This window comes from Periplaneta americana, chromosome 12 (genome assembly GCF_040183065.1).
Source record: "Periplaneta americana isolate PAMFEO1 chromosome 12, P.americana_PAMFEO1_priV1, whole genome shotgun sequence".
In the NCBI taxonomy this organism is placed as follows: domain Eukaryota; kingdom Metazoa; phylum Arthropoda; class Insecta; order Blattodea; family Blattidae; genus Periplaneta; species Periplaneta americana.
In genome coordinates this window covers 37,909,093-37,921,287 of record NC_091128.1, presented here as the reverse complement: position 1 = coordinate 37,921,287, position 12,195 = coordinate 37,909,093, and the positions used below count along the sequence as shown (strand labels likewise).

At 36.4% G+C, this 12,195-nt stretch overlaps 2 protein-coding genes across 3 annotated transcripts in view; one reads left to right on the top strand and one right to left on the bottom strand.

Annotated features, from left to right (window-relative positions):
• The window catches only part of LOC138710312 (juvenile hormone esterase-like), an 83,351-nt gene extending 81,448 nt beyond the window's left edge, over nucleotides 1-1,903 (bottom strand). Inside the window, exon 1 of one of the 2 annotated variants that reach the window (XM_069841118.1) lies at nucleotides 1,763-1,903. The gene's annotated coding sequence lies outside the window, so the exon portion shown is untranslated. The remainder of the gene's footprint in view (nucleotides 1-1,762) is intronic. The other variant, XM_069841119.1, reaches the window with a different exon arrangement.
• A 3,897-nt stretch (nucleotides 1,904-5,800) lies between these two features.
• LOC138710311 (uncharacterized) overlaps nucleotides 5,801-12,195 on the top strand; it is a 114,755-nt gene continuing 108,360 nt past the window's right edge. The window contains exon 1 of the transcript XR_011335206.1: nucleotides 5,801-5,896. The gene's annotated coding sequence lies outside the window, so the exon portion shown is untranslated. The remainder of the gene's footprint in view (nucleotides 5,897-12,195) is intronic.

Here is a 12,195-nt window from a genome sequence, read left to right as displayed (position 1 = left end):
CAGGGACAATCCAATGTACACATGCTTTTCTATTGTATAGGCCTATGTTTTCACGTGACCATTGTCGCTTTCGTGACACTATCCTTCTATTTGCCACTTCATCGCTTCTAAATTAACTCAGTAGCTGAAAGCGAGCACTAAATTAACAAACACGGCTAATAACAGTGACGACGCACACTTCTACATTTCGCTTTAGCACTAAATTAACAAACACGCCTAATAACAGTGACGACGCACACTTCTACATTTCGCTTTAGCACTAAATTAACAAACACGCCTAATAACAGTGACGAAGCAAACTTCTACATTTCCCTTTAGCACTAAATTAACAAACACGCCTAATAACAGTGATGAGGCAAACTTCAACATTTGCCTTTAGCACTAAACTAACAAACACGCCTAATAACAGTGATGAAGCAAACTTCTACATTTGCCTTTAGCACTAAATTAACAAACACGCCTAATAACAGTGATGAAGGTAACTTCTACATTTGCCTTTAGCACTAAATTAACAAACACGGCTAATAACAGTGATGAAGCTAACTTCTACATTTGCCTTTAGCACTAAATTAACAAACACTCCTAATAATAGTGATGAAGCAAACTTCTACATTTCCTTTTAGCACTAAATTAACAAACACGGCTAATAACAGTGATGAAGCTAACTTCTACATTTGCCTTTAGCACTAAATTAACAAACACTCCTAATAATAGTGATGAAGCAAACTTCTACATTTGCCTTTAGCACTAAATTAACAAACACACCTAATAACAGTGATGAAGCTAACTTCTACATTTGCCTTTAGCACTAAATTAACAAAAACGCCTAGTAACAGAGATGACGCAGACTTCTACATTTGCCTTTAGCACTAAATTAACAAACACGCCTAATAACAGTGATGAGGCAAGCTTCTACATTTGCCTTTAGCACTAAATTAACAAACACGCCTAATAACAGTGATGAGGCAAACTTCTACATTTGCCTTTAGCACTAAATTAACAAACACGCCTAAAAACAGTGATGAAGCAAACTTCTACATTTGCCTTTGGTACTAAATTAACAAACACGCCTAATAACAGTGATGAGGCAAACTTCTACATTTGTCTTTAGCACTAAATTAACAAACACGCCTAATAACAGTGATGAAGCAAACTTCTACATTTGCCTTTAGCACTAAATTAACAAACACGCCTAATAACAGTGATGAAGCAAACTTCTACATTTGCCTTTAGCACTAAATTAACAAACACGGCTAATAACATTGATGAAGCAAACTTTTACATTTGCCTTTAGCACTAAATTAACAAACACGCCTAATAACAGTGACGAAGCAAACTTCTACATTTGCCTTTAGCACTAAATTAACAAACACGGCTAATAATAGTGATGAAGCAAACTTCTACATTTGCCTTTAGCACTAAATCAACAAAGACGCCTAATAATAGTGATGAAGCAAACTTCTACATTTGCCTTTAGCAATAAATTAGCAAACACGCCTAATAATAGTGATGAAGCAAACTTCTACATTTGCCCTTAGCAATAAATTAGCAAACACGCCTAATAATTGTGATAAAACAGACTTCTGCATTTGTCTTTAGCATTAAAATATGATTTAATTATAACTGTGTAGTCATCTTGATAGATCCTGTGCAAGGACACATTAAATATAAATAGTCTACAGTTAGAAAGAGTACATGACAACTGGAAGTTAGAGTGAGACGAACGGCCCTTTGTCGTAGGTGTGTATGCAGTACAGCTTACCTGTAGTAAAGTGATCCAAATTCTGTTGTTTCGTCTACCAAGAGTTTATTAACGCTTCTGTGAATATCTCATTTTGTTTTTTGTCTTTTAAGGCGGTGACGTCATGTGTTTGTGTTACCCCACCATAACTCCACTTTTTTTCATGACGTAAGAGTCGGAGCCTAAAAAAAACGACTAATTTGTTATGAAGTTAGCAATGTAGCGTGTGACAGCCAGACCGTCGAGTCACACTTGACGACCTCGATTCAAAGACAGTATGATTTATGCTAGTTTGATAAGAGTGTTTAAATGTTACTGTCGCAATATCTTGCTTAACTATTCAGTGTAGAATATCTTTCTTTATTATAGGTATCATTATTCTTGTAATTGGTCAATGTTATCTGCAATATTCGACGAGTGTGATATTAGGCTGATGGTCCTGAACTCGATATATTCCTTGCATTACTTTTTTTCGTTAGCCTACTGGAAGCAACACAATCTCCGTAAAATCTTCAGGCCAGTCGCCTTTGTCATATATTTCATTGCATAATGACACAATTTCCTTCTTGTCTTCACCCAAGCATTTCACTAATTCAATGGAAATTCCCATCAACTCCTGTTGCTTTTCCATTCTTTATTTTCCTAATCGATAGTTCAACTTTTTCACCTAAAATATAAAATCCTATTTCTTCTTGTGATACGGTTGCCTCATCTTCTATAGTTAACCCATCTGGACGATTCGCTGTCTAATATACTCGTAACTCTTTTACCCCGTAAATTTTTCGTCCATCTGTTCAGTATTCCTGGTTTGTCTGTTATTTCATTTCCGATTTCGTCCTCTATCAACCACATGGATTTGCTTTTCTCATTTGTGAAGTCCAAATATTTTACTTTGCGGTACATTAAATCATATCTTCCTTTTCTCTCTAGATCCTCTATTTCTTTACATGTCTCTTCTTCACGCAGTCTTCCTTGGTCTTATCAGTTTATCTTCTTATTTCGTTATTACGTTTCCTGCAGTTTCTTCTACCTTATTCTATGTTGATGTTTTTCATTTTCCCCTTTCCTCCATTTCCTCCAACATTTTCCCTGTGACCCAAGGTTTCTTAATTCTCACATCTTCTGTGTATCCTATTGATTCTTCTGCTGTTCTCTGCATACAGCTTTTTAGATGACTCCAGTACTCATTATTATTCTCGCGTGTGGATTCTAATGTAGCGACTTTATGTTGAAATGTGTTTCATATTTTCTTCTTTCCTCTTCATTCTTCAATTTTTTCCACGTTCAATTTCTTCGTCAGCTGTCTTCCTCTTATCTTCTTCAGACGAATGTCTAGTTTGCCTATCTGAGTTAATCGCTCCTAGTAAAGTCTTCACATTTTTTAGCAATTTCGGAATCTTTCCTGTTGCCACTATGTAGTAGGCTATATCTGATATCTGCTTTCGTCCCTTGGGAATGTCCATGTGAATCTTCATAGTTTATGTTGTTTGAATAACGCATCTTCAACAATTGTTGCATTTCCTTTACAGAAATTCACCAAAGACTCTCCTCTATCATTTCTTTTTCCCAATAAATATTTTCCAACAGTTCTTCCATCTTGTCTTTCTCCTACAACTGCGTTCCAGTCGCCCATTAGGATTACGCATGCTCCTTTCTTCTCCTTCTCAACTGTCTCTTCTATCTTTTCATATCTTCCTTCCACTTCCTCATCTGCTAATCCACTATATAGCATATAAACTTGCTCTAGCATTAAGTAAATTTTCTCTCATCTTTATAGATCTATTAATTTCTATTCCTACATTGATTTCAATCAGTTAATCGCTTTCTTAATGCATCTGTTTATAATTTATATTTTAAAATGGAAAACAGAAAAGACACAAAACTATATCAAAACGCAAGCTTTTGAGTATTCCACCGTAAACTGGAACTTAACATCGTCAACGTTTCGAAATTTATTACTTCAGGATACATTAATAGGACCAGAAGTGTGAACGACTCAGTTGGAATCGTTATCTATCTACTGCAAACAACTAGACATGAGGCTACACATTCTTCCACTTTATAATACATCATCTAACAACTACGAAGGACACCATTGGCAAAGGATGCTCTTATATAAAAAGGAGTATCTTCTGCGGACCTTTGGAAAAAGATCTAAGGAAGAGACTGGTGAAGTGCTTTGTGTGCAGTGTGACATTGTATGAGGCAGAAAGATGGTCATAACCTAGCATTCTAGCTAAAATATTGTTCCATCAAATAAATTAAAGTCATCAACGTAGCTCCGTCGGTATAATACCTATGCTTGCCTACCGATCCGGATTTGCGCTCGGGCTCGGGTTAGATTCCAGCTTGGGCTGATTACCCGGTTTGGTTTTTTTCTGAGGTTTTCCGCAACCGTAAGGTAAATGTCAGGTAATCTTTGCCGAATCCTCGGTCTCATCTCGCCAAATATCATCTCGGTATCACCAATACCATCGACGCTACAGTAAAGAACCTCGCAGTTGATACAGCGTCGTTAAGTAACCAAGTTAAGAAAGTAGTAATAAATTAAGGTTTTCCAGATTCATACTGTGTTCCGCTATAGCACACTTATCCCTATTATGATCCTAATATCGTGCATCTTCCTTTTTACGTGATTCAGTGCTATGACCTGTTTGATGCACTTTCGCAAGGAGAATGATTTAATATTGAGCAAGACGTGGAAACCGATTTTGCATGTTCTTAAAAAGAGAAAATCACGAATTTTTTTTAAATTTTCCGCGGATGAAACATTTATGTCAAGGAGTTAGATCGATATACGACGTTCGTTACTTGTAATAAATATATACCTAATCTGTTAACATTTGTTCCTGTTATAATTTTGGACATCCTTTCTTGTTAATTACTAACGTCTTTTGTTAATCACGCTTCGTATCTCACCGTTTCCTGAGATGCAGTGTCATTATTTTCTCAAAAAAAGTTAAACTTGAATTACCGTGAACCTTGAGAAACTCCTGTATATGCCTCGTTGCCTCACTTAACACTTAATACCAGTATGGAGTATGTTGTACTTCTCTGTTATGTTCATTTATCAGCTCAGAAACCGTGCATTTATCTTTAAAAAATAGAAAATAAGGTCGCTTGCTTAACCTGCTCCCTCAAAGTTTACGGCACTTCGAACGGGTGATAAGAATTTCTCTGCCATAATTTCCAATAAGGTACCTTAAAGTTTTTCAAATCATGCAGTGGCGTATACTGGTTAAAGGGTTTGGGCTACCGCTGACCCTATTATTACACAAAATATATCTAACAATTACTTTAATTTTAATTACGATGGTAAAACTAATAATACAAAATTATTACATTATGTTATATTATAAACTTTTTCTTTTGTAATTTCCTTGGGCTACCGCCGGTAGCCCCGGTAGCCCGCAAAATACGCCCCTGTTCAAATGCATAAAATGTCACATGTACAGCAACTATTAAATTTCACATTACATTCCGAAAATAATGTGAAGTGTTCATCCTTATTCTGCTTCAAAGAAATACATAAAGCTACAGATTCTACCAGAAGTTTAAGGATACGCCTTCGAAAGAAATGTTGCCGTTCTGTCCTTATATGAAACCCCTGATGTCTATAAAGACACCAAATACCTGTGAGAAGTAAAGTTTTTTTTACTGCAAAACCAATCTCTCTACTTTTTAGAATGAATGTATTTAGAATCTATGAATTTTTGGATAGAGTTACAAATATCGGAAAAGCTTCCTGTGCAAATATTACTTTTTGTTGAAACAAATTGTGACACCTCGTTCATGCATTAAAATCCGGATTTTTTTCTTATTTTCTTTACGGAAAATTTACATTTTGTAAAGTTCTTCTGAGTTTGAAATTCGCAGCAAATTGACTCGGGACCGTCACTGCCACTTATATCATAGCACTGACAGTATTTACCTAATACTGGTCAATCAGCTTATTCCTCCCATTTTAGTAACAATTTTGGAGTGTGCTACAAGTGTGGAAGGTTAGATTTCTTCCTTGAGTGTGGACGTGAAGTGGCAGCTTGTAGGGAGTGGAAGAATGAAAGATAATATCTAACTCTATTCCAAAATTCATTGTTCTAAATACATCCATTATGTAGTAATTATTTTGTTTCCTACAAAAAATGTAACTTTTCAGTAAGTTTCTATAACATAAAAATTATTATATAATCCACAGTTTAGAAGATAGAAAGATTGGGTTTGCAGTAAAACAGTAAAAAGACACCATTTTTCACAGGCATTTGGTCTCTTTATAAACATCAGGGGATTTCACATCAGTATAAGAACAGGAGTTCAATATCTGTTTCGAAAAGGTGTCCTTAAACTTCTGCTAGATCTTGTATTTCAACAAAACTATTTGGATCTTATACCAATCAAGAGATGGTCACAGCTTCTTATTTAAGTTTGAAATCCTGATCCGAAATGAATTTAAAAAATCGGCGATATGTACTATCTAACCAAAAAAAAATCTAAATTGTCTCCTCTGCTAACCAAGTCCACGATTAATTTTCTGGGATCGTCGTCCTAATTTCCTTCCTCAAGGAGACTGCGCACCTTCATAAATTAGGCCAGTACTGACTTACTTGATCGGCAATTGTCCTCGTAATTAGTTTACAAATCTTCCTGCAACGTCACAGTTTCAAAATGAAACATACAAAAGCAGTTACACAGCATTTCGCTTATTTCTATTCATTCATTCATAGTTTTCTGCCCAAGGGCAGGTCTTTCACTGCAAACCCAGCATTCTCCAATCTTTAATATTTTCTGTCTTCCTCTTTGTCTCCGCGTATGATCCATATATCTTAATGTCGTCTATCATCTGATATTTTCTTCTGCTCCGAACTCTTCTCCCGTTCACCATTTCTTCCAGTGCATCTTTTTGTACACTTAGTGATAAAATTATATTCCATGACTTATGTACAGTACCCCTTAAAAAGAATGAGACGACTTTTGGTTGTCGGAAGTTTAAGTTCTACATTGCGGTTCACTCGATATCGACGTAGCCAGGAAGACATCTGCTCGTGCATGCGTAGGCCTATTTTCATCCTACTCCAAAGTGCACACCAGTGCAAAATGTTATCAGTTGTCTGTATATTTCTGATGTAGGTCTCTTTTTACGTTCTTGATCGTTTACCTTTCATGAAAGATTGAAATATACCGTGTAACACGAAAGTCATTCGCCAAAGTGCAAAAAACAACATTAATTTTGAAATGACAAATGTAGACATATGACAAAGACGGCAAAGAACATTGTAAGGACCACAACAAAGACAACACGAACCATGACAAGGACAAAGATCAGGACCATGGTTACATACAAGAAACATGACAAACAACACGACAAAAATTATGCCACGACACAGACCACCTTAAGGATTAAAAGGACCAGGACCACGAAAAGGACTATTAGAAAAACAACACGGATTGCAATAAGGACCAAAATCAGGATCATGATAATATACTACAAGAAACACGACAAACACCACGGCAAAGATTACGATAAATACCACGACATGGACCACGATAAGGACTTCGAAATTTACCAAGATAAGGACTATGACAAAGACAACAAATAGTTATTAATGACCATGACAAAAGCAGCAAGGAGGACGATAAGAATTATTATAATGCCAACAATGACCACAATAAAGACAACATAGATCACGATAAGGGGCTATAAAGACAACAAGGACCACGACAAAATTATGATCACGATAAGGATCATGCCAAGGAAAACAAAAATCAATATAAGAAACGCGATATGGATAAAGACAAGGGCCACGATAATAATTACGAATTAGACCACGATAAAGACAAGGTTCATGATAAGAGTCACGACATGAACCACGATAAGGACCAACACCATGAGAAGCATCATAACAAAGACAACATATACCACTATAAGGGTCATGATAACGACCACAATAAAGACAAGGATTACGATAAGAAACATGACAAAGACAATAGTGACCACGATAAGGACCGTGGTAAAGACAGCAAGGATCATTACAAGATCTACGGCAACGATCACGATAAGAACCATGACATGGATCACGGAATAATCACCATAAGGACTTCGTCAAAGACAAGAACGATGTTAAGACCCATAACAACAACAAAACAAAGACAAGGACCACGATAAGAATAACGACATGGGTCACAACAATCACTATGATAAGTATCACGATAAAGACCATGACAAACACTACGATAAGGTTCATAAAGACCAAGACAGCGATAAGGACTATGCGAAGGAGAATACGGACCACTATAAGAATCACGATAAGGATAATGACGAGGACTACGATAAGGATCACGACATGGTCCACGACACGCACCACAAGGTTCAGGATGATAAGAACCATAAAATGAACCACTTTAAGGACCGCGACAGTGACTACGGTAAGGATTACGACAAGAACTATGGTAAGGACCAAGACCATGACAAAGACAAGCAGTAAGATAAGGTCTATTACAATGACAACAAATATCACGACAAAGGTAACAATGATCACGATAAAAAATGACAAAAAGAATGAGGATCACGATAAGAACTATGCCAGAGACAACAAGGACCAATGTAAGAAGCGTTACATGGATGAAGACAAGAACCATGATAATAATCGCAACATGGACCACGATAAGAACCATGACAAAAACAGAAAGATCGCTAAGGGCCATTACAATGACAACTAGGACCACGACAAAGACAACACGATAAAAAATATGACGAAGGTAACAATTATCACTGTAAGTAGCATACTAGAGACAACTAGGACCAATATAAGGACGCGAAATGGACAAAGACAGGGACAACTATAAGAATTACGACATGAACCACGCTAAGGACCAAGGCCACGATAGGGACCATGACAAAAAAAGATCGAAAAAGGCCATTACAATGGAAACAAGCACTGTGATAAGGACCCCAACAAAGCAGACAATAAACATAACAGAGACAACAATGACCACGATAAAGACCATTGCAAAGACATCTAGGACCACTGTAAGGACCTCGATAAGGACAAGGATCACGATAAACATCATGACATGGACCATGACATGCACCACGACAATGATCGCAATAAGGCACCATGGTTTGGACAACAATAATGACCACGACAAATATTACGACAAAGAAACAACGACAATTATAGGACCACGAAACAGACGAACACAAAGACAAGAATAACAACGACCGCAGTAAGGATCAGGACTTGCATCGCGACACCGATAACAATCAGGACTACGACATGGACACAACAAGGACCATGAAAAACATTACGACAAGCACCAAGGCCACGATTAGAACCATGACAGAGACAACAAGGACTATGATTAGGACTACAACAAACGCAATAAGATGGCGATAAAAATCACGACAAGGACTACGATAATGATGACGACATGAACAACGGAAAGCACCACGACAAGGATTATAATAACGACTACGATATGGTTCACGGCTAGGAATACGAAAGAACCACGATAAGGACCAAAACCACGATACAGTAAGTACCATGACAAATACAGCAAGAATTGTTGCAAGGACCACAACAAGGGCAAGGACCAGAAGAAGGATTACGAAGAAGACAGCCACTTAAGGCCACGATTTCACAACATAGGTCGGGTCAAAAAATGTCGTTGCTTCTCTGCACCGAATGGCAAATGCCTACTGTGGGATCTGCAGTAAATTCTGGACTCCTGCTAACGTCACTGTCTTGTCTCGGTAGCTCATACGAGTACAGTAGCGTGTCGGTTCCACTGTATAACCGAAACGTCTCCTGTTTTTTAAAGCCTTATTGTATATAATGTATATATATATATATATATATACATATTATTGACAACTTAAACATTCAAGATTTTGTAAAAGATACTGCAATTCGTTATTTAATAGATGCATTTAATAATTATAGTCCCGTCGCTCTAATTTCCAGCAGCCAATCGCGTTGCAGGTCGGCTACATTTAAACGTGTGCGTCTTGTGATTCGCTGAGGAAGACGTTATTCATTTATTAAGGCTCGATAAATACTTAATATAATCGCCTGCCATTTTTGCTCTCTCGTTGGGGTTCGCAGAAAGCACACGAAAACGTTATTTGCCGCTCAATTATTTGCTCAATTACAGTGAGTTTGATTTATTATCATAGGAGCTACGACATGATAATGTTTAACGGTGTGGAAAATAGACTCCTAATAAGGTAGCTCGGCAACGAAAGAACAAAAATGGCGAACGATACTACCTACCTAGACTTTACAGAGCCTTCACTTCCTAAGACGTAAGCAAAGAGGAGGAGTCACGCCGGGAATAACAGCGTCGCGACTAATAGTATTAATATACCTAATTAGTCAGTAACTGCAACAATTCTTTTTCATTCAATCATAACAGGAATAAAATTGAATGCACATTAAAATAAACACTATTGCAACACGCAGGTAAAATATTAAAATCGATGAGAGTGAAATAGTCCAAAGTCACACTTCTAACAAAAATTGTTTTGTGCGAGTGCATTTCTTACACATATGGTAAAGCTACTGATAAAATATTTTAATAATTACTCAACAAATGGCACAGACATAAGGACTCTACACCTTTGGAAAAGTTCGTCTGTGTGGCTGAGGATTTTTTTTTAATTTCATTCTAATTGTTAGTTATATATATCGTGTAAATGCATTCATTAGATTAACGTTTATAATATTATAATTTGTAATTTTGTATTGTTTGCAATCATTAACACTAATGCTGGGTTGCAAAAAAAAAAAAAAAAAAAAAAACCTATAAATAATGTATTCCTCCATTAGTTGGTGGACCTTAAATGTTAGTGGATTGTCGGTTTGCAGAAGAGGAATTATTGAATCGTTAACCAAGCATGTTTGGATTTCTCAAGTGATGCAATATTACGTGAATGAATAAAAAGTGAACATCGGCTGCTAGACTGATGTGAGGCATTGCTTTTATTGTTGTCAAAATTTGCAATAAATAGGCTATATACTAATACGAACCAGAAATAAATCAGGCACAGAAGTTTTAGTGAGAAAGATATACAGGCTTATTTATTATTAAAAATAGCGCACGAGTGCATTAATTCTATATAAAATAAAAAGAGAGACTACAGAGCATATACATATGTAACCTCGTCGTCAGACTAGTGGCTAAATGTTATGTTTTATTTAACGACGCTCGCAACTGCAGAGGTTATATCAGCGTCGCCGGATGTGCCGGAATTTTGTCCCATAGGAGTTCTTTTACGTGCCAGTAAATTTACTGACATGAACCTGTCGCATTTAAGCACACTTAAATGCCAAGGTTGCCTTGGGCATAGAACGCCAGCACTATACCCACTCGCCAACCAGGTCGACTGACCAGTGGCGAAGTGTGAGCTAAGTAAGTGGGTAGGCAGATATTTATTTTTTGTATAACCTATTTCAAGCACATTATTATGTATGGAATTTTGTTTTCGACGTATAGGCTTAAGATCTGTGTTCAATATTATATCAATGACTGCTGTTTAAAACTAGGACAGACCCTATAACAACCTTTAACCCTACGTGCACTCGTTTTATTTTTAAATATAGACTAGATAGGCAGCGAGGAACTGCCAAATAACATACTTTCAGAATACAAATATTGATAGGCTATAATTCACTGTTATCTCGATTTAATAAGAGAAATAAGAATTATATAGAGAGGACCACGGAGATAGGAAAAATCCCCGCTGGTGAAACGGGAGTTATAAGTAAGGAGCAGATTTATATGTAATTAAATATTATTTTTGCGTGTGATAAAACACAATTGACAAAGTTAAAAATTCCGAACATGAAGTTTCAAGTTTAAAACCCGAATTTTATTTCACATAGAAACACAATCATATTTTCACAAAAAATATGTGAATACATATTTTCAGGAAATCTATTATAAACACATAAATCTTGGAGTTTTTTTACTTAAATAATTTTTAGAAGAACTTTTAAACATTTTAAAACTAAATCAAGGGTATGAACATTATGTAATTTAAATAAATCTCTCGCCTCTCGCTTATGTCTATCAAGTAAAGCAATACGTCTTGTTGTGATTCCCTGTTATCGGGCTTCGTCAATCGATATCCTTCAAGATATACTGAAAGATGGTTGTTTAAAAAACGATTTGGCTTTCCTATTAGCAAATCTAACCTTTTAGTGTGACACCATAAAAAAACTCTAAACATCCAAAAACCTGTTTTCTGAAACAGGGAGGTGCGTGCCGTGAAAATTAAACTAGACTCACTACCAGGTTCAAAAGCACAATTACTGAGGGACAAATTCCAAAATGTGCTTGGGAAAAACAGTGGATATAAAAAAATGTGTAAAGTTGCTCAAGTATGGGAGGATGTGCCTGTAGGTGAAATTGACGGCGTATGTGTTTGTGAAATTCCTATCTTTAAATATGCACGTCTG